A 25,450-nucleotide genomic window follows, 5' to 3' on the forward strand; every position below is an offset into this window, starting at 1 on the left:
GCCAAGGCTGAATTCAAACTTGCATCTTCTGCCTCAGCTTCCCAAGTAGCTGGGATTCCGTCCCCCGCCCCCCACCTCGCCTGACAACTGATTCCTTTCTAGATACACCCAATGCTGTTTGCCAAAATGGAGCCTCCATTAAGGGAGTGCTTACCGATAGTGAGGCCAAGTTCAGCCTCTGCAATCAATAATCTATCTGCATTATGACCACCAGAAAGATTAATGTGGTGGTAGGTGAAGACTGGTAAGAAAACAGAGCAGGCAGAGCACATCACAATGGGCATTCGTGCCCAAAGAATAGCAAAAGACATCAGGATTTTTAGGGTGGATGGCCAAGAGCTGAATTCTATTCTCGAGAATAGCTGGTGATTCAAGTTTCTGGACCCCATTCATTTCCTCTTGCTGCTGGGTGACTATTTCTCCTCCTCCCCATTCCTGGGGATCCCTCTAGAGGCCAGTGTTGGCCACTGACACATTGGTAGTGCAGGGACCACCATATGACCTCTCCCACATGTGGAGTTAGTTGGAGGTTTAGTCAGGTCCTTACCCATGACAAAAAGGCAATATTCCTTGCAAGCACAAGGCCCTGGGTTCAATCCCCAGCACTGAAAAAAAAAAAACAAAAACAAAAAAAAAGGCAATATTCTATTCTGTGGGGGCTTGAAATGCCTTCAAATGTTTGCAGGTGCCAGGAAGGGAGTTCTGTGTACATGGGGACACAAAGGGAGTAACAATCCTAACCACTGGGGTCTGGTAAGTGTTGGCACGCATGGACATGCTACGGGAGGTAGAGATATTCTGCTTGGCCATTGATGGGGCAAAGTGGGCAATGGACATGATGTCTTTGGTGGAGAGGCCTTGGTGTGATGTACAAATTCAAGTTCAGGTTATGATCTGGGGGGCAGGGGGCAGAGAAGCCACAAAAAGTCAACACTTTCCATAGGACCTAGAACTGAAGGAGTACCCATTTCATATTGCAGATGACATTAGCTGGTTTTCTAAGGACCATCATTTACTTAGGTGGCCCTGAATGGCTAACATACCTTCTTTTGGATGGTCCTCAACTGTCCAGAACTCAGGCCCTGTGGATCATTTCCTGGACCTACCAGCACAGTGTAACTGCCCTTGGGCTGCACTACCAGCACAGAGGTGGTAAATGGAGAGGCATCTTTGTGAAAATGTCAAGTCAAAATTAGGACCAAAAAAGTCCTCATTTAGAAGAGACTGGTCAAAAGAGTCCTGGTAGTATCTAAAAGGATACAAGCTGGAAGAAGCAGATAAGATTCAGTTTAAAATACAGAGGAGGCAAAGACTTAGTCTCTAAGAATTTAGCTATAGAGAGGTGTTCTCAAATTTTTTTAAAATTTATTTTTATTGTAAACAAATGGGACACATGTTGTTTCTCTGTACATGGAGTAAAGGCATACCATTTGTGTAACCATACATTTACATAGGATAATAGCATTTGATTCATTCTGTTATTTTTTCCTTGCCTCCCACCCCTCCCACCTCTCTTTTCCCTCTATACAGTCCCTCCTTCCTCCATTCTTGCCCCCTCCCACCCCCATTATGTGTCATCATCTGCTTATTGGCGAGATCATTCATCCTCTGGTTTTTTGAGATTGGCTTTTCTCACTTCAATGGAATATTACTCAGCCATAAAGAATAATAAAATGTTCCCAAAGTTTTATCTGCCACAGACTACTTTGACACTCTAATGAAGCTTTCTTTTCTTCTCTTTCTTTCTTCTCTCTTTCTTTCTTTCTTCCTTCCTTCCTTCCTTCCTTCCTTCCTTCCTTCCTTCCTTCCTTCCTTCCTTCCTTCCTTCCTTCCTTCCTTCCTTTCTTCCTTCCTTTCTTTCTTTTTCTTTTCTTTTCTCCCCTCCCCAAGTGCTCGGGATTAAACCCAGGGCCTCATGCATGCTAGGCAAGTGCACTACCACTGAGCTACATTCCCAGCCCCCCAAAATATTCTTAAGTGCATAAGAAAATATACCTATTCGTTTCAAAGGTAACGAATGGCATACATATGTGGTTGTTATCAAATTATATTTAAAGAATAACTCTGGGGGGCTGGGGTTGTGGCTCAGTGGTAGAGCACTTACCTAATACACATGAGGCATCAGGTTCTATCCTCAGCACCACAAAAAAATAAATAAATAAAACAAAGTTATTGTGTTCATCTACAACTAAGAAAATATTTTAAAAAATAACTGTGCATAGTAATACCTGTTCTTCTTTATTAATGCATTGAATGCTGACCCTTATCAGTAAATCTAATATCCAATATACCTTTGATAAAGGGGTGCATTTTTTATTTTGAGGTACAGTTTGTGTAATTTGACTTGAAAAAGTGATTTCTATTGAGACAAAGTTGCAGGTACTGCTAATATGACTAAAATCTGTTGCTTGCATTTGTCATTGATGAAAGTGGCAATTTCATACAGATATTAATGAGTCTCTTTTTCCCATCCAAGATCATGATCCCCCTGAATTCTAAAAGATGATTGTACCTAAATTTTTTTTTTTTTTTTTAGCAAGAGAAAAGATGAATTTTAATCAGATACAGGAGTTTACAGAGAAATGCAACTCAAAGGGCTGAATATAATTTGGGACTGATACAGCATCTTTTTTTATTAAAATCTTTTTGTAATTTTACAGACTTCATTTTGATTCACTGTACACAAATGGGGTACAACTTTTCATTTCTGTGGTTGTACACAATGTAGGTTCACATCATTCATGTAATCATACATATACATAGGGTAATACTGTCTGTTTCAGTCTACTATCTTTTGGTCCCCACCCCCTCCCACCCCATTTTCCTTTACTTCGTCATTCAAAGTTCCTTCATTCTTCTCTTCCCCCCAACAGACCCCCTCGTTATATATTGTCATACGCTTATCAGAGAAAACATTCAGCCTTTAGATTTTTGAGCTTGACCTGTTTCACTTAGCATGATGTTTTCCAACTCCATCCATTTACCAGCAAATGTCATAATTTTATTCTTCTTTATGGCTGAGTAATATTCCATTGTGTATATATACCACAGTTTCTTTATCCATTCGTCAATTTAAGGGCATCTAGGTTGGTTCCACAATCTAGCTATTGTGAATTGAACAGCTATGAATATTGATGTGGCTGCATCACTGTAGTATGCTGATTTTAAGTCCTTTGGGTATAAACCAAGGAGTGGGATAGCTGGGTTAAATGGTGGGTCCATTCCAAGCTTTCTGAGGAAACTCCATACTGCTTAACAGAGTGGCTGCACCAATTTGCAACTCCACCAGCAATGAATGAGTGTGCCTTTTTTCCAACATCCACACCAACACTTATTACTGCTTGTGTTCTTGATAATAGCCATTATAATTGGAGTTAGATGAAATCTTAGGATGGTTTTAATTTGCATTTCTCTGATTACTAGGGATGATGAGCATTTTTTCATATATTTATTGATCACCTGTATATCTTCTTCTGTGAAGTGTCTGCCCATTTCCTTAGCCCATTTATTGATTGGGTTCTTTATATTTTAGGTGTAAACTTTTAAAAGTTCTTTATAAGCTTTGGAGATAAGTGCTCTGGAGTGTGTGGAAAAGATTTTCTCCCACTCTGTAGGCTCTCTTTTGACAGGATTGATTGTTTTCTGTGCTGAGAAAAAGCTTTTTAGCTTGAATATATTCCGTTTATTGATTTTTGCTTTTATTTCTTGAGCTATGGAGGTCTTGTTAAGGAAGTCTGGTCCTAAACCAACCTGAGGGAGATTCGGGCCTACTTTTTCTTCTATTTGGTGAAGGGTCTTGGGCCTATATCATAGATCCTTGATCCATTTTGAGTTGAATTTTGTACAGAATGAGAGATAGAGGCTTAATATCAGTTTTGCCAGCACCATTTGTTGACGAGGCTATCTTTTCTCCATTGTATGTTTTTGGTATCTTTGTCTAGTATGAGATAACTGTACTTATGTGTGTATGTCTCCATGTCTTCTATCCTGTACCATTGATCTACCTGTCTATTTTGGTGCCAGTACCATGCTGTATTGTTACTATTGCTCTACAGTAGAGTTTAAGGTCTGGTATAGTGATACCTCCTGCATCACTCTTCCTGCCCAGGATTGTTTTGGCTATTCTGGGTCTTTTTTTGTTCCGGATGAATTTCTTGATTGCTTCTTCTGTTCTATGAGAAATGTCATAGGGACTTTAAATTGGAATTGTATAAAATCTGTATGGAAGTATGACCATTTTGATAATATTAATTCTGCCTATTCAAGAACATGAAAAATCTTTCATCTTCTAAGTTCTTCAATTTCTTTCTTTAATGTTCTGTAGTTTTCATTGTAGAAATCTTTCACCTCTTTGGGTAGATTGATTCCCAAGTTTTTTGTTTTTTTTTTTTTTTTTTGAGGCTATTGTGAACGAAATTGTTTTCCTCATTTCCCTTTCAGATGTTTCATTGCTTATGTATAAAAATGCTTTAGATTTATGCTTGTTCATTTTATAGCCTGCTATTTTCTTGAATTCATTGATGAGATCTAAAAGTTTTCTGGTGAAGTTTTTTGAATCCTCTAAATATAGAATCATGTCATCAGCAAATAGTGACATCTTGAGTTCCTCTTTTCCTATTCATATCCCTTTAATTTCTTTAGTCTGTCTAATTGCTTTGGCTAGTATTTCAAGGATGGTGTTGAATAGAAGTGGTAAAAGACAGCATCCCTGTCTTTTCCAGTTTTTAAAGGGAATGATTTCAGTTTTTCTCCATTAAGATTGATGTTGGCACGGTCTTAGCATAAATAGCCTTTAAAATGTTGAGGTATGTTCCTACTATCTCTATTTTTCCTAGTGTTTTGAGCATGAAGGAGTGTTGTATTTTGTTGAACGCTTTCTCTGTGTCAGTTGAAATAACCGTATGATTCTTAACCTTAAGTCTATTGATGTGATGAATTACATTTATTGATTTATTGATGTTGAATCAATCTTACATTCCCGGAATAAACCGCACTTGATCGTGGTGCACTATCTTCTTAATATGTTTTTGGATGCCATTTGCCAGGATTTTGTTAAGGATTTTTGCATCTGTATTCATTAGAGATATGGGTCTAAAATTTTCTTTCCTCGATGCGTCTTTGTCTGGTTTGGGTATGAGGGTTATACTAGCTTCATAGAATGAGTTTGGAAGGATTCCCTCCATTTCTATTTCCTGGAATACTTTAAGAAGTATTGGAATGATTTCTTGTTTGAAGGTCTTATAGAACTCAGCTGAGAATTTGTCTGGTCCTGAACTTTTCTTAGTTGGTAGGCTTTTGATAACTTCTTCTATTTCATTGCTTGAAATTGATCTGTTGAAATTGTGTATGTCCTCCTGGTTCAATTTGGGAGGATCATGTGTCTCTAGAAATTTGTCAATGTCTTCGATATTTTCTATTTTGTTGGAGTATAGATTTTCAAAGTAGCTTCTCATTATGCTATGTATTTCAGTGATGTCTGTCATGATATTTCATTTTGCATCACAAATTTTAGTAATATGAGTGTTCTCTCTCCTTCTCTTTCCTTCTCTTTGTTAGTGTGGCTAAGTGTTTGTCTCTTTTGTTTACTTTTTCAAAGAACCAACTTTTTGTTTTGTCAATTTTTTGAATTGTTTCTTTTGTTTCAATTTCATTGATTTCAGCTCTGATTTTAATTATTTCCTATCTTCTACTACTTTTGGTGTTCTGTTCTTTTTCTAAGGCTTTGAGCTGTAATGTTAGGTCATTTAGTTGTTGACTTTTTATTCTTTTCTTGAATGCACTCCATGCAATGAATTTTCTCTTAGTACTGCTTTCATAGTGTCCCAGAGATTTTGATGTTGTATCATCCTTCTCATTTACCACTAAGAATTTTTTTATCTCCTCCCTGATGTGTTCTGTTATTCATGCTTCATTCAATAGCATATTATTGAGTCTCCAGGTGTTGCAGTAGCTTCTATTTTTATTTTATCATTGATTTCTAATTTCATTACATTATGATCTGATATAATGCAGAGTGATATCTCTATTTTTTTGTATTCACTAAGAGGTGCTTTGAGGCATGACATATAGTCTATTTTAAAGAAGGAGCCTTGTGCTTCTGAGAAAAAAAGTGTATTCACTCATTGATGGATGGAATATTCCATATATGTCTATTAAGTCTAAGTTATTGTTTGTATTATTGAGTTCTGTAGTTTCTTTGTTTCATTTTTGTTTGGAAGATCTATCCGGGGGTGACAGCATTGTGTTAAAATCACTAAGAATTATTGTGTTGTGGTCTATTTGATTCTTGTAATTGAGAAGGATTTGTTCGATGTACATGGATGCACCATTGTTTGGGGCATAAATATTTATGATGGTTTTGACTTCCTGAGTTATGGTTCCCTTAAGCAGTATGAAATGTCCTTCTTTATCCCATCTGACTATCTTTGGCTTGAAATTCATTTTATCTGATATAAGGATGGAAACCCCCATTTTTTTTTTTTTTTTTTTTTTTGAGTCCTTGTTTGTGGTATGGTTTTTCCCATCCTTTCACCTTTAGTTTGTGGATGTCCTTATCTATGAGATGAGTCTCTTGAAGGAAGCATTTTGTTGGGCCTTTCTTTTTAATCAAGTTTGCCAGTCTATGTCTTTTGATTGATGAGTTTAGGCCATTAATATTCAAGGTTACTATTGAGATATGATTTGTATTCCCAGAGATTTGGGCTTATTTTTGCTTTTTAACTTGACTTGGTTTCTCCTTTGATTGACTTTTCCTTTAAGGTATTTCCTCCCTTTGCTCACCCACACTGTTGTTTTTCATTTCCTTCTCATGGAATATTTTGCTGGGAATATTCTGTAGCACAGGCTTTCTATTTGTAAGTTCTTTTAATTTTTGTTTATCATGGAAGGATTTTATTTCATCTTCAAATCTGAAGGTTAGTTTTGCTGAGTATAGGATTCTTGGTTGGCAATCATGTTCTGTCAGAACTTGAAACATGCTGTTTTAGGTTCTTCTAGCTTTTAGGAGTCTGGCTGAGAAATCTGCTGATATCCATATTGATTTCCCCCTATATGTAATCTGATGCTTTTCTCTCACAGCCTTCAAAATCCTATCTTTATTTTGTATGTTAGGCATTTTCATTATACTGTGCCTTGGTGTGGATCTGTTGTGATTTTGTGTATTTGGTGTTCTGTAAGCCTCTTGTATTTGATTTTCCATTTTATTTTTCAGGTTTGGGAAATTTTCTGGTATTATTTTATTGAATAGGTTGTTCATTCCTTTGGTTTGTATCTCTGTGCCTTCCTCAATCCCAATAATTCCTAAATTTGGTCTTTTCACGATGTCCCATAGTTCTTGGAGGTTCCACTCATGATTTCTTACCATCTTCTCTGTTTGGTCAACTTTATTTTCAAGATTAAATATTTTGTCTTCATTGTCTGAGGTTCTGTCTTCCAAGTGTTCTAGTCTCTTTGTGAAGCTTTCCCTTGAGTTTTTCATTTGGTTTATTGTTTCCTTCATTTCAAGGATTTCCATTTGTTTTTGTTGTTGTTGTTGTTGTTTGTTTTGTTTTGTTTTTTGAGAATCTCTATCTCTTTGTTGAAATGATCTTTTGCTTCCTTCAACTGTTTATTGGAGTGATCATTCATTGCCTGCATTTGCTCTCTTATCTCATCTTTGCTTCAGGAATCATTTTAATTATGTATAATCTGAACTCCTTTTCTGACATTTGTTCCACCATGCTGTCACTGGATTCTATTAATATATAATCTAGGTTTGTTTGGATCATTTTCTTGTTTTTTCATGTTGTTCATGTATCTTCCCCTCTAGCAGTGCAGATCTGGGGTATTGCAGTTTCCCCCCCTATAGACTTATAGTGACCCTATAGGTTTCCAAAACCTTTTCTTTAAGGGGTAGATCAATATTAGCAGTGCCTAGTACAGACAATATGCAACCCTAAACCAAATAGCACCTATGAAGATGTTAGCAATATTGTCATAATAAAGAGAATGAGTTCAATTATTATCTACAGTGTAACAAAAAATTTGCAATAAGGTCTGCAATTTCTAATGGAGGACAAAGAGGATGGGGAGGGGTTTAGGATGTAGCTGTTAATGAGATAAGAAAAGAGTATATAGAAGTTTTAGATCATAGAAAGTGTGAAAGTGTAATCAAAAGAAGTTGGATGTTAGCATGAGAAAGGGGAGAAAGAAACTCTGAGGAAACAGGTAAACAAAAAGAAAATAGAGAGAGAAGAGTAAAGAAATAAAAACAAAATTTTTCAAAAAAGGGAATAAAAAAGGAAAAAAAATCTACACTATAACAGTCATCTAGTATTCAAACCTCCCAGTTTTCTGTAGCCTGATGTATGAGAAGTAACTGACAATGAGCTTCCAGTCTCCAGCAGGCATCTCAGGATGGATTTGCCCCACCTAAAGATGGGAGCTACCGCTTCCAGGATAATCCGAGATGGCTGCTTTGGCTTCCAAATATTTTGGCAATTGAGGAGTTGCAACTCAAGGGTACGGGCATGGTCAGGCAGGGGTCCTGGAAGCGGGTTGTGGTCAGCCTGGTTGAGGGATCCTGGAGGCAGGGTGCAGTCAGTCTGGCCAGGGGTCCTACAGGTCCTGGCTGTTATCTCAAAATGGCGGCAGCCACGTGTAACCAAAAGCTGCAGGTACTGTGACAGTGGACTTCCAGGCAAAAACAGGCAGCTGGTGATCCACTGGCAGTGTGCAGTCAGTCGGTCTGCTGGCTAGCAATGAACAATTGGCAAGTGGTCCTCAGGTGGTGGGTGATGGGTAGGTGAAAGGCAGGCAATGGGCAGGCAAGAGGCAGGCAAATGGCAGATGATAGGTGCCAGTCAGTGAGCAATCTGCACTCAAGAAGTAGTCGATATACTGGCGGACTGCAGGTGATCACAGTAGACAGCAGGGGATCAATAAGCAGCAAAAACTGCCTCACCGAGAAACAGATATCCTCTGCTTGAAACCCAAGTTATGGAACAACAAGGAATGCAGCCTCCCTCTAGCGCACCATTTTGGATCTCAATCTTGTACCTAAATTCTATCACCCGAGTCCACTTTATAACACTGCTCTAGAATCTTTTCCATACACAATCCAAAGCCATACAGGCCATATCTTTTCCTTAGTTCCTTCCCAAGATAATGTGGGGCCAGAATCTCTAGGTTTACCTTCTGGAAGCTTCTCATTCAACTGACTTGTTTTAGTGTGAAAGGCGAAATCCCTCATTTCTTCTACTCCGTGTTTTTTAAATATTTTGACCTATGATCCATAATAAGAAATTCATCTTGCATTGAAACCCATGTTTCAATACACATACATATAACTGAAATCACAAATTTGTAAGATGAAACCCTACTCCATATGTTTCATTAACTTGCTAGGACTGCCATAACAAAATTCCGCAGACTGGACAACTTAAATGACAGAAATTTATTATCTCCAATTCCATGGCCTTCAAGTCCAAGATCTAGTTCTGAGCTGGACTGGTGTCTCCCAATGCCCCTTTCTTTGGTTTGCAGCTGGCTACCTCCTCCCTGTGTCCTAGTGCATTCTATCCTCTGTGCACCAGCATGCCTATGGAGTCTGTGTATTCAAGTTTCCTCTTCTTAGAAGGATACCAGTTAGCCAGAGCAGTGGTGACTGCTTGTCATCCCAGCAATTCGGGAGGCAGGAGGATTGCAAGTTCGAGACCAGCCTCAGCAATTTTTCAAGGCCCTTAGCAACTTAGCTTGTTTAAAACTAAAAAAAAAAAAAAAAAAGGAGCTGGCGTAGTGGTGCATGCTTGTAATCCCAGCTGTTTGGGAAGCTGAAGCAGGAGAATCCCAAATTCAAGCCAGCCTCAGCAACATAGAGAAGCCTTAAGCAACTTAGCGATACCCTGTCTCTAAATATAAAATAAAAAGGGCTGGGGGTTGTGGCTCAGTGGTTGAGTGCCCCTGGGTTTAATCCCCAGTATCAACACACACACACACACACACACACACACACACACACACACTCACACACAGATACACACACAGGCTGGGGATACAGTTCAGGGGTTAAGTACCTCTGGATTTAATTCCTGGTGGTACTAAAACAAAAAGAAGGATCTCAGTTAGATTGGATTTGGGGGTGCCCTAGCAGTTTCATTCTAACTTTACCTCTTTTAAAGACCCTATCACCAAATATAGTTATATTCTGAGGTATGGAATTAGGACTTTAACATGCAAATTTAGGAGGTAGACAATCCATCCCAAAACATAAAATAAAAGCAATGACATTTACATAAAATGTTATTTATTAGTATTTAAATACAACAGTGTCAGCCAGGGAGGTGGGCATACCTGTAATATCAGTGACTTGGGAGTTTGAGGCAGAAGCATCATTAATTCAAGGCCAACCTCAGCAACTTAACTACACTGTGTCAATACATACATACATACTTACATATATACATACATACACACATAAAAGGACTGGGGATATAGCTCGATGGTAGAGCACCCCTGGGTTCAATCCTCAGTGCCACAATTAAAATAATAACAATTAATATATACATACATTCTACACATAATGGTTCTCCCATTTGGGCTGCTGTAACATTACCATGGGGTAACTTAAACAAGACATTTATTCTCACAGTTCTAGAAACTGGAAGACTGAGATTAAGGCCCTGGTAGATCTAGTGTCTGGCAAAGTTTCTCTTCCTGGTTTTCCCTATTTTCATTGGATCTTCACATAAGGAGGAAAGGGAGAGGAAAAGGGAGAGGGAAAGAATGAGGGAGAGATGGAGGGGGCAGGAAATGAACCATCTCTCCCATGTCTGTTTTATAATGGCACTAATTCCATTATGAGGGCCTCTCCCTCATAACCTAATTATCTCCCCAAAGTTCGCACTTCCTAATACCATCACATTGGGTGTTTAGGCTTCAACATAGGAATTTAGAGAGGGGGATACAAACATTTAGTGCTGGAGATGTGGCTTAGCGATAAAGCACCCCTAGGTTCAATCCCCAGTATGGTAAAATGATAATAAGAACAACAATCATACTAGACTGTTGTTTTTTTTCATTTTGCTTAATATTTTAAAACCATCCTTAATGTAAATAAAAAATCACCTTCAGTATAATGCCATGATCAACATATAAATATTTTATCTAAATATGTTTCTTTATCTGGGTCCAGTGGTACACACCTATAATCCCAGTGATTTGGGAGGCTAAGGCAGGAAGATTGCAGGTTTGAGGCCAGCCTCAGCAATTTAGCGAGACCCTCACTCAAAACAAAACTCTCTCTCGAAATAAAAAATAAAAAGGACTGAGGATGTGGCTCAATGGTAAGGCGCCCCATTTCATACTGGTTCAATTCCTAGTATGAAACAAATTAACATGTTTCTTTAATGTTACAATTATTTTTTGTGGAAGTTAAGTAGCAAATGTTTCAACAGAAAATATGAGATGCAACAGTATCTAATTTTGCTTATTCAAACTACCTTTATTGTAATATTTTCTTTATATTGTAGCTGTGGCAATAGTCTTTTTGACTTGCTCTAACAGTAATGTCTTTTGAGTCCTTAAATAGCCTGATGGTATTGAAATTATGCTTCCCCTGTGACTGCAAATTTAGTTAAAAATGTCTAAAAATTTTTATTTAAAGAAGTCAATTTTTTTGCCTAAATATATTCTGTAAAATATTTGCCAAATGAGATTGCTTTCCAACTAGAAAAATGTGACTCTCATTCTTACTTTCATATCCACATTTAGGACTATTCCTAGCAAGAACATCAGTAGGATACAAAAAGTAGGTCTGATTTGCCCCAATCACTGAACAGTACATGTCTGAATGTGGCTATTTGCCAAATTTACTTTATCAAAATAAAATGAGCAACTTTCACTGAAATTTTCAGTAACTTCCATGAGATTTAGCAAAATTTCTCTTGACATTCAAGTTTCAAGATGAACAAAATAATAATTCTAATCAGAACTGCTATTGGCAGCATGGATATTAATGATCTGTGCTGTTTTCTGATCAGATTTACTACTTTGTCTCTTCTAATTCTTTGCTTACATTTTAGACTTACATTGTTCAACACTGTATTTTTCCAATTCTATGAAAGTCTATTTGTATTGGAGGCTAATTTTAGACAGCACTAACGATAAGTGCCGCAAATAGAGGTCAGTTTTGTTCATTTCGTGTTCTTGCCACCTGGAATAATGCCTGGCCCATATTAGGCACTAAATAAATATGTGATAAGTAAAAGAACAAATACTGTATATGATAGTATTGGTATACATATCAGACTTAAAATGTTGGGAGACATATCATCAAGGTGAATTGCAAATTCTATAAATATTCCTGTCAATGTTAAGGCAAAGATTTAATAAAATATATTGTCACTTAAAAGTATTTTAAATTTATTACTTGATTTATCAAAAGTCAAATGCATGATAGAAGGCTTTTTTCTTTTATTTATCTACTTATTCTTTTTAAAAATATTTTTAGCTATAGATGGACACAATATTTTTACTTTATTTATTTTTTAATGTGGTGTTAATCATCAAACCCAGTGCCTTACATATGCTAAGTGAGTGCTCTACCACTGAGTCACAACCCTAGCCCTATTTACTTATTTTTTTTTTTTTTAGGTTTCATTCACTTTATTTTTTAATTTTTATTTATTTATTTATTTTTTTTGTATAAAAACTCTCTGTTGTAGCCACAGCTGGAGCCAGGGTCCTCTGTACAGAGACTCTGGTGTGGGGTTTTCACAAGATGGTCAGTGAATTCCTGATAAGGAGACTTGGTGAACACAGTTTCTTTCCAGAGATCGGGAGTCAAATAGCTGTCTTGGAGATGGCATCCAAAGTGGCCTTAGAGAAATTGCCCAAGGTGGTGGTGCAGCCCCGGGCAGAAGTGTAGCAGTCATCAATACCAGCCATCAGCAGCAGCTTCTTGGGCACAGGGGCTGAGACAATGCCATTACCTCTGGGGGCAGGGATGAGCCACACAGCACAGAACCAAAAAGTCCAGTCACCTTGCAAGGGACAGTGTGGGGCTTGCCAATCTTGTTCCCCCAGTAGCCTCTCTGCACAGGAACAATGGAGAGCTTGGCCAGGATGATGGCCCTCGGATAGCAGTGGCTACCTCCTTGGAGCACTTTATCTGGCCTAACATGACCACTGTAGTCCCTAGTGGCTAGAAATGCCTTAAACCTGGTCCGCTGGCCAGCACGAGTTTGCTTCATACAGGCATGATCTTCAAAACCTCATTCTTCAGTGACGCCCCCAGGAAGAAGTCGATGATCTCAGACTCCTTGATAGGCAAAGAGGTAGAGCTCCTCTAAGGACTTAGTCTTCATGTCCTTGACCAGGCGGCCCAACTTGGTGACCGGGATCCACTCCTTGTCTTCGGCCTTGCCTCCCGGAGCGCCCGTGGCCCCAGCACCCCCGCGGCCCCAGCACCCCCGCCCCAGACTGCTGCCTCAGCCACCCATTGGGGGATGGGGGTGGGGCCCAAGCCCTCAGGCCCTCCCACTGCACCGGCGTCATCCGCCATTTGGTGTTTCCACAGGTAAGCATTTGTTCTTATTTTTTATTTTGGAAGAAAAATTTTTTTCAGTACTGGGAATTGAATCCAGGCCTGCTCTACCACTGAGCTACATGCTCAGCCCTGTTTCTTTTCTTTTCTTTTAACATTTTTTTTTTTTTTTTTTTAAGGCAAGTTCTCACTAAGTTGCTGAGGCTGGCCTGTAACTCATGATCCTCTTGCCTCTAAGACTCCTGAGTCACTAGGACTACAGGTTTATGCCAGCACGTCTGGCTGGTGCTATATGTCCTCTTCCTTTGCTACACGTTATGCCATCATATATGACATGTATATGGTATTTTGTTAATGGGGGGGGGGGGGTTTACTGGGGATTGAACCCAGGGGTTTACCACTGAGTTATTCCCCTGACTTTTTAATTTTTATTTTGAGACAGAGTCACACCAAGTTGCTTAGGACTTTGCTAAGTGGCTGAGACTAACTCATGATCCTCCTTCCTCAGTCTCCTGAGTTTCTGGGATTTCAAGCATGTGCCACCATGCCCAGCAGTATTTTGTTAATATTTACATAACAAGATATTAGAATGATAAATTTCTCTTTCCTTGAACATATCCAAAAGGTATATCCACAAATTCAGCATTAGTTAATTTTTGCCAATAGTTTGAGGTAGGGGTCAAGGTTTTTGTTTTTCTCTCCACGCAAATACTTAGTTGTTCCAGCAACAGTTATATCAAAAAGATGGTTATATCTTCACTAAAACCTTCGTGCCACTTTGAAAATCAATTAACCATATATGCTGAGGGGCACATTTCCGTTGATCAACATGCCTAGTTTTGTTTGTTGTGGTGCTGGGTTTGGAACCCACAGCTTTATGCGTGCTAGGTAAGTGCTCTGTAATTGAGCCCACTACTAGCCCAACATCTTTACTGTAAGAATACCATGTTGTCTTTATTGCCATAGCTTTGAAGTAAGTCTTAAAGACATGAAATCAGATAGTGTGTATCCTCAGATTTTATTCTCCTTTATGAAAATATTTTGGCTTTTTAAAGTATGTTACATCTCCATGTACATTTTAGAATTTTTTTTATTTTTTGAGACAGGATCTTGCTAAATTGCCCAAGCTGGTTTTAAACTCACAATCCCCCTGCCTCAGTCTCCTTAGTTGCTGGAATTACAGGTGTGTACCACCACCACTAGCACCATATACATTTTAAAGTCAGCTTGTCTATTTCCACCAGTAAAGTTTGATAAGATTTTGATTGAGATTGTGTTGAATCTATAGATCACTTTGGGGAAAACTGTTAACCTAACATTTAGTCTACCAATTCAAATTCCAAGTTTAATATCTCCACTTACTTAGTTTCTGAATTTCTCTCAGCAAACTTTTCATTATTCAACCTTTTCATTATACAGATCTCACACGTTTTGTTAAATTTGTCCTTAAGAATTTTAATTTTTGTTGCTATTATACACTATTGCTTAAAATTGCATTTTCTAAAAATTCATGGTTAGAAAATAGATATACAATTTATTTTTATATATTGACTTTGTATCCTATGAACTTGCTACATTTACTTTTTGTTGTAATATTTTGCTGTTGTCATTGTTTTCTGGTTCTCCAACTCTCTAGCACACAGGCCTAGTTGGTTTTCCAAACGTATTTGAAGGAGGCAACTTCTTTTATCCCATGTGAGCTAATTTTCCAGACCCTATTTAAGTCTACAGTGACTCAAGTGATTGCGATGATAGAACAGAAGTCAAGTCCAGTACTGTCCTTTTAACTCGAGTTAAGAGAGAAACACTAGAGCTAAAAATGGCATTGTATTTTGAGTGTACAGAATTCCTAATATGAGAAAATAAAACATTTAAAATACAAACATTTGTAAATATTACAAAATGTTTCCCTGGTCCCACCAGTTTGCTGTTTCCTCTACCTTCTGTTCTTCCACTTAAGAGACCCCTGAGAGTGCTACTTCTGGTGTCTCCAGTGGCTTCTACAACACTTTGCTGTATGTAGCTTCCCCCTATGCAGGGTTTTGGAGCATTATCTCTGGCAGCAACTCCAGTCTAGTCAGGACTATAATGAAGCCATTTCCATTTCTCTGTCACCAATCTGGGACATAGTTTGGCTATTGAAATATTCTGGCAACATCCTTCCCCAGAGGACTCCTCTGCTGGGTCCCTATTTAGCTTCTTTTTGGTGAGTAATGGCAGAGGTGTGGCAGGTGTCAGGGAGAAGGCTGGAAAATTATCAGAGTTGGGGGACAATAAGGAAGTAGAAGAGCATCAGGGATGATTAGGTTAGTGATAGAGAGACTGGAGACTGAGCTAAGAGGTAAAAAAGCAACCGACCAATGTCTGAATTAATGGCATTACATTCACAAAACATGTGTATTGGGGTAGAAAAGTTTCATGATTAAAAAAGGAAATAACAAGGTATACTTGAATACTGAAAAACAGTGTCTCCATCTCTATAGTAATATAAACCCAAACTTTTAAGAGAAGAAGTTACTTGTCTTGGAGTTAATGTGGATCAAAGCAGGGGAAAACGGCCTGGACTGGTCTAACCAGCCATCTGTGCTTTTACTATTCCAGGTCCTGTGGCTACTAGGTCTATATTTGGAATGTCTTTCTCCTGAAGAGGTGGTTTTTTGGCATTGCTGACCAAAGGTATGATCAGTAGAAGTGACTAGACAACAGGGAGCTCCAGGGAATTTGCCAAACAAAGGCTTATAGGAAAGGAGGTAAACCAGAACCATCCACTGTGATTTTAAAGGGACACATGGCCCTCATGTCCAGGAATGGATCACATCCCAACTGTTCTGAGGGCCTGAGCCCATGAGATAACTACAAATCAAAAGGGGCCAGGTTGGGTATCTCAGAAGGCTCCTAGAGTTTGCCAGGATATCAGGGCTCAGGATATGGATGTGAGACCCTGTTCTACTGACTGAGTAACCACTGACACTGTGGCTCTTCTCAGTATGGTGAGCTTTGATAGCCCAGCTTCTTCTGGCCTTTGTGGAAATCCCCCAGCTCCAGTGCTCCTACTCTGCCTCTCTAGGCTCAGCCCTGCCTTATAATAGTGATTTAGTTTGGATCTAGAAATGTCCCCCCAAAATCTCATGTGTTAAGTAAAGCAGGAATGTTCAGAGTGAGATGATTATGAGTGCTATAACCTCATCAATGGATTGATCCACTTTGATAGATTAATCATCTGAATAGATTACTGGGTGGTAACTGTAGGCGGGTGGGACATGGCTGGTGAAAGTAGGTCACTAGGGGTATGCCCTTGGTGATTATATTTTGTCCCTGGCCCCTTGCCCATGTACTCTTGTTCTCTCTCCTTTTTCCCTGCTTCCATGAGCTAAGAAGCTTTCCTCCATCATTCCCTTCCACAATGACATTCTGCTTCATCTCAGGCTCAAAGCAATGAAGTCAGCCAACATGGACTGAACCTCTGAAACTATGATTCCAAGATAAATTTCTTCCTCTAAGTTGTTCCTGTTAAGTATTTGAGTCATAGTAACAAAAATGTTGACTAACAAACAGTTAATGGGCTTCTCCAATTGCCCTATGGTTCCCCCTTGGCTTTCATATTTAGGCTCAACCTACCTTGATCCCTCTAGGTAGCTGACCTATTCCATCTACCCTGGACCCATAAGTTCTATATCACTGTCAATCTATATGGTAGGCAATGTCAACAGGGCTTCCTAGGACATGAACTCCTGATGTGAGCTGGTAGCTCAAAGATAGAAGTATCTGAACCAGTGTCAGAAAGCTAACTGGTAGTGGAGTTGAAAAAGAAACCATGTCCCCTGAATTGCAGGAATCAATCAGACCTACAGCACGATAGGTAGAATACTACCCTTTCTCAAAAATGCACGTATCTCAATCCCTGAATGTAACCTGTTATTGAGTCACCTTCCATGGCAAAAGGGAATCTGCAGATTGATGAAGGGAATGGGACTTGAGATATATTAGGGAGATGATCCTAATTTATACAGGTGGGTCCAGTTTAATCACATGAGTCCTCAAAATTAGAGAAGCTCTCCTGGCTGAGCCAGAGATAGGACAGAAAATGTGGCTGTTTAGAATGAAAGTTTGCCCCAAAGTAGGAGGAATGTAATGAGCTAATGTTTTAGTCAGTTCTTTCGCTGCTGTGACCAAAGGATCTGACAAGAACAATTTTAGAGGAGGAAAAGTTTATTTGAGGGCTCACGGTTTCAAGTACATCAAACAAACCCTTCTCAATTTCAGGAATCAAATAGACCACAACACAATAATATTGGGTGACTTTAACACACCTCTCTCACCACTGGATAGATCTCCCAAACAAAAGCTAAAAAAAGAAACTGCAGAATTAAATAATACAATCAATGGTTTAGACTTAACAGAATATATAGAATATTTCATCCATTATCAAGTGAATATACTTTCTTCTCAGCAGCACATGAATCCTTCTCTAAAATAGACCATAGGTTATGCTACAAAGAAACTCTCAGCAAATACAAAAAAAACAAAAATATTACCCTGCATTCTATCAGATCACAATGGAATGAAATTAGAAATCAATGGTAAAATAAAAATAGAAGCTACTCCAACACCTGGAGACTAAATAATACACTATTGAGTGATGCATGGATAACAGAAGACATCAGGGAGGAGATTAAAAAATTCTTGGAGGTAAATGATACAACATATCAAAATCTCTGGGACACTATGAAGGCAGTGCTAAAAGGAAAGTTCATTGCACTGAGTTCATTCATTAAAAGAGTAAAAAGGCAATAAATAAATGACCTAACATTACATCTTAAAACCCTAGAAAAAAAAGAATAGATCAACACCAAAAGCAATAGAAGACAGGAAATAATTAAAACCAGAGCTAAAATCAATGAAATTGAAACAAAGAAACAACTGAAAAAACTGCCAAAGCAAAAAGTTTGTGTTTTGATAAAAGAAATAAAATTGATAACCCCCTAGACACACTAATGAAGATAAGGAGAGAGAAAACTCAAATTACTAAAATTCATGATGAGAAAGGAAATATCATGACAGACACTATTGAAATACAGAAGATAATTAGAAACTATTTTGAAATTTATACTCAAATAAAATAGAAAATCTTGACGAGATCAACAAATTTCTAGAGACATATGCACTACTCAAACTGCTAGGAGGACATACACAATTTAAAAAGATCAATTTCAAGCAATGAAATAGAAGACACCATCAAAAGTTGACCAACCAAGAAAAGCCTAGGACTAGACAGGTTCTCAGCTGAGTTCTATGAGACCTTCAAAGAAGAATTAACACCAATACTCCTCAGATTACTCCATGAAAAAGAAAAGGAGGGAACCCTTCCAAGCTCATTCTATGAGGCTAATATCACCCTGATACCAAAACCAGACAAAGACACATCAAGGAAAGGAAACTTCAGACCAATATCCCTGATGAAAATAGATGCAAAGATTCTCAATAAAATTCTGGCAAACTGCATACAAAAACATATTAAAAAGATAGTGCATCATGATCAAGTGGGGTTCATCCCAGGGATGCATGGTTGGTTTGACATATGGAAGTCAATAAACATAATACATCATATCAATAGACTTAAAGACAAGAATCATATGATCATCTCATGTAGATGCAGAAAAAACATTTGACAAAATACAGCACCTCTTCATGTTCAAAACACTAGAAAAACTAGGGATAGTAGGAGCGTACCTCAACATTGTAAAAGCTCTGTATGCTAAGCTCAAGGCCAACATCATTCTAAATGGACAAAAATTGAAAGCATTCCCTCTAAAAACTGGAACTAGACAGGGGTACCCTCTTTCACCACTTCTATTCAACATAGTTCTTGAAACTCTAGCCAGAATAATCAGATGAAAGAAATTAAAGGGTTACAAATAGGAAAAAAAAAAACTCAAACTATCACTATTTGCTGATTATATGACTCTATATTTAGAAGTTCCAAAAAATTCCACAACAAAACTTCTGTAACTAATAAAGGAATTCATCAAAGTAGCAGGATATAAATCAATACCCATAAATCAAACACATTTCTATACATAAGCAATGAATTCACTGCAAGAGAAATTAGGAAAACTACCCCATTCACAATAGTTTCAAAAAAATAAAATACTTGGGAATCAACCTAACAAAAGAGATTAAAAACTTCTACAATGAAAACTACAGAACACTAAAGAAAGAAATTTTTATAAAACTTAGAAGATCCACGTTCTTGGATGGCAGAATTAATATTGTCAAAATGGCCATACTACCAAGAGTTATACAAATTCAATGCAATTCCAATAAAATCCCAGTGACATACCTAGCAGAAATAAAGGAATTGTGAAAATCATTTGGAAAAAAATGAGAGACCCAGAATAGCCAAAGCAATCCTTAGCAGGAAGAGTGAAGTAGGAGGTATCACAATACCAGAACTTAAACTATACTACAGAGCAACAGTAACAAAAATGTCAGGATATTGGCACCAAAATAGACAGGTAGACCAATGATACAGAATAGAAGACACAGAGATAAACCCACATAAGTACAGTTATCTCATACTAGACAAAGTTGCCAAAAACATACAATGGAGAAAAGATAGCCTCTTCAACAAATGGTGCTGGGAAAACTGGAAATCCATATGCAGCAAAATGAAATTAAACCTCTATCTCTCATCCTGCACAGTTCAAAATTTATAATGGACCTAGAAATTAGACCAGAGACCCTGCCCCTAATAGAAGAAAGATGACCCAAATCTTCATGTCAGCTTAGGACCAGGCTTCCTTAACAAGATTACCAAAGCGCAAGAAATAAAAATAAGAATCAATAAATGGGATAGATTCAAATTAAAAAGCTTCTTCTCAGCAAAGGAAACAATAATGTAAATAGAGGGACTACAGAGTGGAAGAAAATTTTTACCACATGCACTTCAGATAGAGCACTAATCTCCAGAATTTATAAAGAACTAAAAAACAGCAATAGTACAAATAACCCAATCAATAAATGGGCTAAGGAACTGAGCAGACACTTCACAGAAGAAGATATACAATCAATTAACAAATATATGAAAAGATGTTCAATATCTCTAGTAATTAGATAAATGCAAATCAAAACTACCCTAAGATTTTATCTCACTCTAGTTGGAATGGCTGTTATCAATAATACAAGCAACAATAGGTGTTGGTGAGGATGTGAGGAAAAAGGTGCACTCATACAATGCTGGTGGGATTGCAAATTGGTACAGCCACTCTGGAAAGTAGTATGGAGATTCCTTAGAAAACTTGGAATGGAACCACTATTTGACTGAGCTACCCCACTCCTCCATTTATACCCAAAGGACTTAAAATCAGCATACTACAGTAATGTGGTCACATCAATGTTTATAGCAGCTCAATTCACAATAGCTAAACTATGGAACCAACCTAGATGCCCTTCAACAGATGAATGGATAAAGAAAATTATACACAATGGAATATTACTTAGCCTTAAAGAAGAATGAAATTATGGCATTTGTAGGTAAATGAATAGAGTTGGAGAATATAATGTTAAGTGAAATTAGCCAATCCCCCAAAACCCAAGTCTGAATGTTTTCTCTGATAAGCAGATGCTGATCCATTGTTGGGGGGTGGATAGGGAAGAATGAAAGAACTTTGGATTGTGCAGAGGAAGTAAGGGGAAGGGTGGGGAGGTGGGGATGGGAAGGACTATAGAATGAGACAGACATTATTACCCTATATACATGTATGATTACAATACTGCTGTGACTCAGCACCATGTACACAGAAATGAGAAGTTAGGCTCCATTTGTGTATTATGTGTCAAAATGCATTTTACTGTCATGTATAACCAATTAGAACTAATTTTAAAAAAAGATTTGACTGGGCAGCATGGAATTTCCAGAGATAACTGGAAGTCAAGGGAAGTTTGTAAAAGCAGCAACAGAGAGAGGTCAAGTCATCAGGCAGTAGGTAGGATATGAGAAAACACCCATTGGTAAGCCAGAAGAACCTCCTTACCAGGCCCTGGATCTGCCTGGGAGCCTTGTGGATTTTAAAGATCAGCTGTCATTCTATGCTTGCTATATTTGTCCTATTTTATGTAACAAATTATCACAAAATTGGCTTAAAACAACATATTTATTATGGCACAGCTTCTGTGAGTCAGGAGTCCAGGCATGTCATTGCTAGGTAGGTCTCTGCTCAGGATCTCATGAGACTGTAAGTAAGGTACCCACTGGATTGTGTTCTCACTTGCAGGTTCGACTAAGGAAGAAACAATTTTAAGCACATTCAGACTATTGGTAGAATTCATTTCCTTGATGTACAGAATTGAGAACCCTGATTTCTTGCAGGTATTTGATAGGGGGCTGCCCTTGACTCCTATATGTTGTTGCAGTTCCTACAGGCTATTTGTAATTTCTTGTCATTGGGCTTTATCACTGCTTCATCACGTTAGTAAGGAGAATATCTATAATGAGCTGGGTAGCAAGACGGAGTTTTAAGTAAACATGGTAAAGGAAGTACATCCAAGCACCTCTATCATACGCTATTAGGTACCAGAAAGTCACAGGCCTAACTCAAGGAAAAGGAATGATTCAAGGACATGAATACCATAAAGGGATCATGAGAGGCCATCCTAGAGTCTTCCCATCACCCCTAGCAAAGCTGCAGTTGAAGTGGGAACAGTGTTAGAATGTGGTACTCAGTTCTGGGAATGTAGCTCAGTACTGGAGTGCTTGCCTATCATTCACAGGTCTCAGAATATGCTGGGAGGAAAGAGACACTGAGTTGGCCTGGATACTGAAGAGATGAAATATATAAAAACAATGGGCAAGTTTGAAAGCTTCACATCCTTTGAGGATATGGCTCATTTAAACTATACAATAAGACCGAGATATGTAATGGTATCCTCATTTTACAGATGAGTGAACTAGAAGGGAGAAGGTGTTCCCTCGCTGGAAAACAGCCAAAAGGAGAATTTGGAGAGAGAAGAACCACAGAGTCAATATCATTAGATCACTCAGGCTGTAACAGAGAGAGAACCATTTGGGTCTACTGACTGAGGGGCCCACTAGAACTTCACCAATACTTGCAGACCACTAGCTAACATTTGACTGACCATAGGACACTTGTATGAAGAACTAGTCCTTGTGGACAAAGGACAGTAGGTATTTGGTTTTTTCTAGAATACCACTCAGTAGATATGGTACCTGTTGATATGGTTGCTTAATGCATTCAAACTATCTTGGTGGCAAACATCATTTTCAAAAACCCAATAGTCTAATAAGCCCCTGAAACTGGCAAAGCACTTAAACATTTGAGGAGCATCAAAGTTTCAGCCTAACTGGAGCAGAAGTTTTGTTTTCAGCACCCCAAGTTCAATGGATGGGAAATCTAAATCTTAGCAATACATTGATAGGTGAAGCATCTGTTTTTCTTTAAGTGTTCACTACAGACATGGATGAATAAAGCAGTAGAGACTATTCCTAGAAAATTAAAAAAAAAACATATTTCATTCATGTAATCTAGATGTGTTTGTGATTACATTGAGCACACATTTACTGCCTGAATATAAAACCCCATTGATGGAAGATATAAAGATGAGTAATTTCCTTCTCTGCCTACTCCAGGAGGAGAAATACATGTAGACACAGATCAGGCCTGTAATAGAGATACTTAAGAAGCTCTATGGAAGCATTCTAGAGGGCTGTTAATGGAGAGTAATTCAGTGAAGGCTTTTTCCCCTTTTTCTTGTTATTTTTGTGGTGCTAGGAATTGAATCCAGGACCTCATGTATGCTGGGCAAGTGCTCAACCATGGGACTACATTCTCAGATCTTTTTATTTTTACTTTGGGACAAGGTCTGGCTAAGTTGCCCAGGCTGGCCTTGAACCTGTGATACTCCTGTCAGGTATGTGTCACTGCACTTGGCTTAATGAAGGGTTTTGTTTTGTTTTGTTTTGTTTTTAGTACTGGGGATTGAACCCAGGGGCTCTCTACCCCTGAGCTATATCCCCAGACTTTCTGCCATCCTTTTTCTTGAGACAAGGTCTCATTAAGTTTCTAAGGCTGGCCTTGAATTTACAATTCTCCTGCCTCTCTGCCTCCTGAGTTGGTGGGATTACAGGTGTGTGCCACACTACCTAACTTGATGAAGGTTTCTTGAAGAAATTATTTTCTTTTCAGTTAAGGTATCTACTAGATGATTGCCAAGGATTGAGTCCTATAAATAGAAGAACTTTCAGGCTAAAGCAAAACCCCTGAAGCCAAACTGTGCAGAGAACTGGTAGAAACTGTGGTTAAGAGAATATCCAGAGTTTGGATATATAGAGGGGACTAAAATTTTTAAAGACTGTTGAATACTGGGCTTAGGGATTTGGAATATATTCTGAGTTACTGGACCACCATGGATGGGAAAGGCAGATTCACATTAGTGATTTGGAAATACAATTCAATGGAGGACACATTAAGGGTAGGAAGGGATTTGAGTTGGAGTTGAATTATTGTAATCCAGATTTAAAAATAAAGGTTTGAGCAGTATAGTGCCACACCTCTGTAGTCCCAGTTATTCAAGGAGGTTGAGGTGGTGGGATCACTTAAGGCCATGACTTGGAGACCAGCCTAGGCAACATAGCAAGACCCCCATCTAAAAAACAAAAAATAATGAAGGTTTGAACCAAGACTATGTAAGTGATTGGAAAAGTGGTACAGAGGTACACATCATGCAATGGGTGACTCTGGGAGATGGAAGAGTGTGAAACAAGTATGATACTTAAAAGGGAAAGAACTGTGATGCCATTAACCAGGAATCAGGAATAAATAGGTGAGCCAAATCAATGAAGGTCTTCAACAAGTTAAGTTCAAAGGACTTGTAAGACATCTAAGTAGACTGGTACAGCAGGTATAAAACCCAGAGAGGTCCCCGTGTAGATATTTTCAAAGATGATAACTGGAATTGTCATAGTACATTAACCCATTTAGGAAGACAGTATAACATTAAGAGTATTACAGCCTTAGATAATGTCGTACTTATGAGAAAGAGAGGTACTGTGGAGCTTGATACAGATAGTAGAACCAGGCCAGAGAATGGTTCTAGTGACCAACAGAGGAATGTTTTAAGGAGGAATTATTATTAAGCTAAACAAGAAGAGATCTAAACAAGGACCACTGGGTTTGAAGCTGAGCAGGTACTGCAACTTTGGGGGAGCAGTTTGAGAAGGGTGGTAAGAGTGGAATTCAACAAGGAGTAGAGACTTCCCAAACAGGCTAAAATATATTAATGTCAGTTACTTGTGTAAGTTTGAAAATGAAGGGATCAAGTGAGAAAGGAAAGTGGCTTGAGAGAGGAGAAAGGGTATTTGAGACTCATCGTTATAGTCCAGAGCTACTCTTTTCTTTCCAAGTTGTTGACTTATCCCATTGTGCGTGACAGGAAAAAGGGATTTTGAGCCCCATTTATTTCTTAACTAATCACAAAACTCCAGGCCTAAAACACCATCTGGGAAGGAAAAAGAAGATAGTAATCTCTTATCAGACTCAAATTTCGCCTCAGTAGCTTTGGTTTGGATTTCTCAGGTGCATAAACTCCAACCCTCCAACCCAAATCAGATACCACCCCTCTTGAGCAGGTGCCTTCCCGAGTTGTGCGCCCTGAGTCGCTCTCCGGGTAGCCAGCTTTAACTCCCGGAGCCGCTCCAGCGTTGCGCACCCGATCCTTCCACGATGCTTAGGCTTTCGGTGATGACATTAAGTCCCACACATGGTGCAGGGAAACCGGTACGTCTAAACACCCTCGACCCCCGCCTGCGGCCCCTCCGGCCGCCAGAGTCGTCCTCCATTGCTCTTCCCATGTCGAAGGTCCACCACCCTGAAAAATGAAACCCAGTAGGATCAGGCTTGGACCAAGGGGTGG

At 38.6% G+C, this 25,450-nt stretch overlaps 1 pseudogene across 1 annotated transcript; it reads right to left on the reverse strand.

Annotated features, from left to right (window-relative positions):
• Positions 1-98: 98 nt before the first annotated feature.
• Positions 99-25,388, reverse strand: LOC306658015 (small ribosomal subunit protein uS5-like; annotated as a pseudogene). Its single transcript has 5 exons — positions 25,247-25,388; positions 12,690-13,465; positions 8,410-8,560; positions 1,107-1,249; positions 99-241 (listed from the first exon to the last, which is right to left on the reverse strand). The product of its transcript is annotated as a small ribosomal subunit protein uS5-like (transcript).
• Between the last annotated feature and the right edge of the window lie 62 nt (positions 25,389-25,450).

This window comes from Sciurus vulgaris (genome assembly GCF_902686455.1).
Source record: "Sciurus vulgaris genome assembly, chromosome: 3".
Classification (NCBI taxonomy): Eukaryota; Metazoa; Chordata; class Mammalia; order Rodentia; family Sciuridae; genus Sciurus; species Sciurus vulgaris.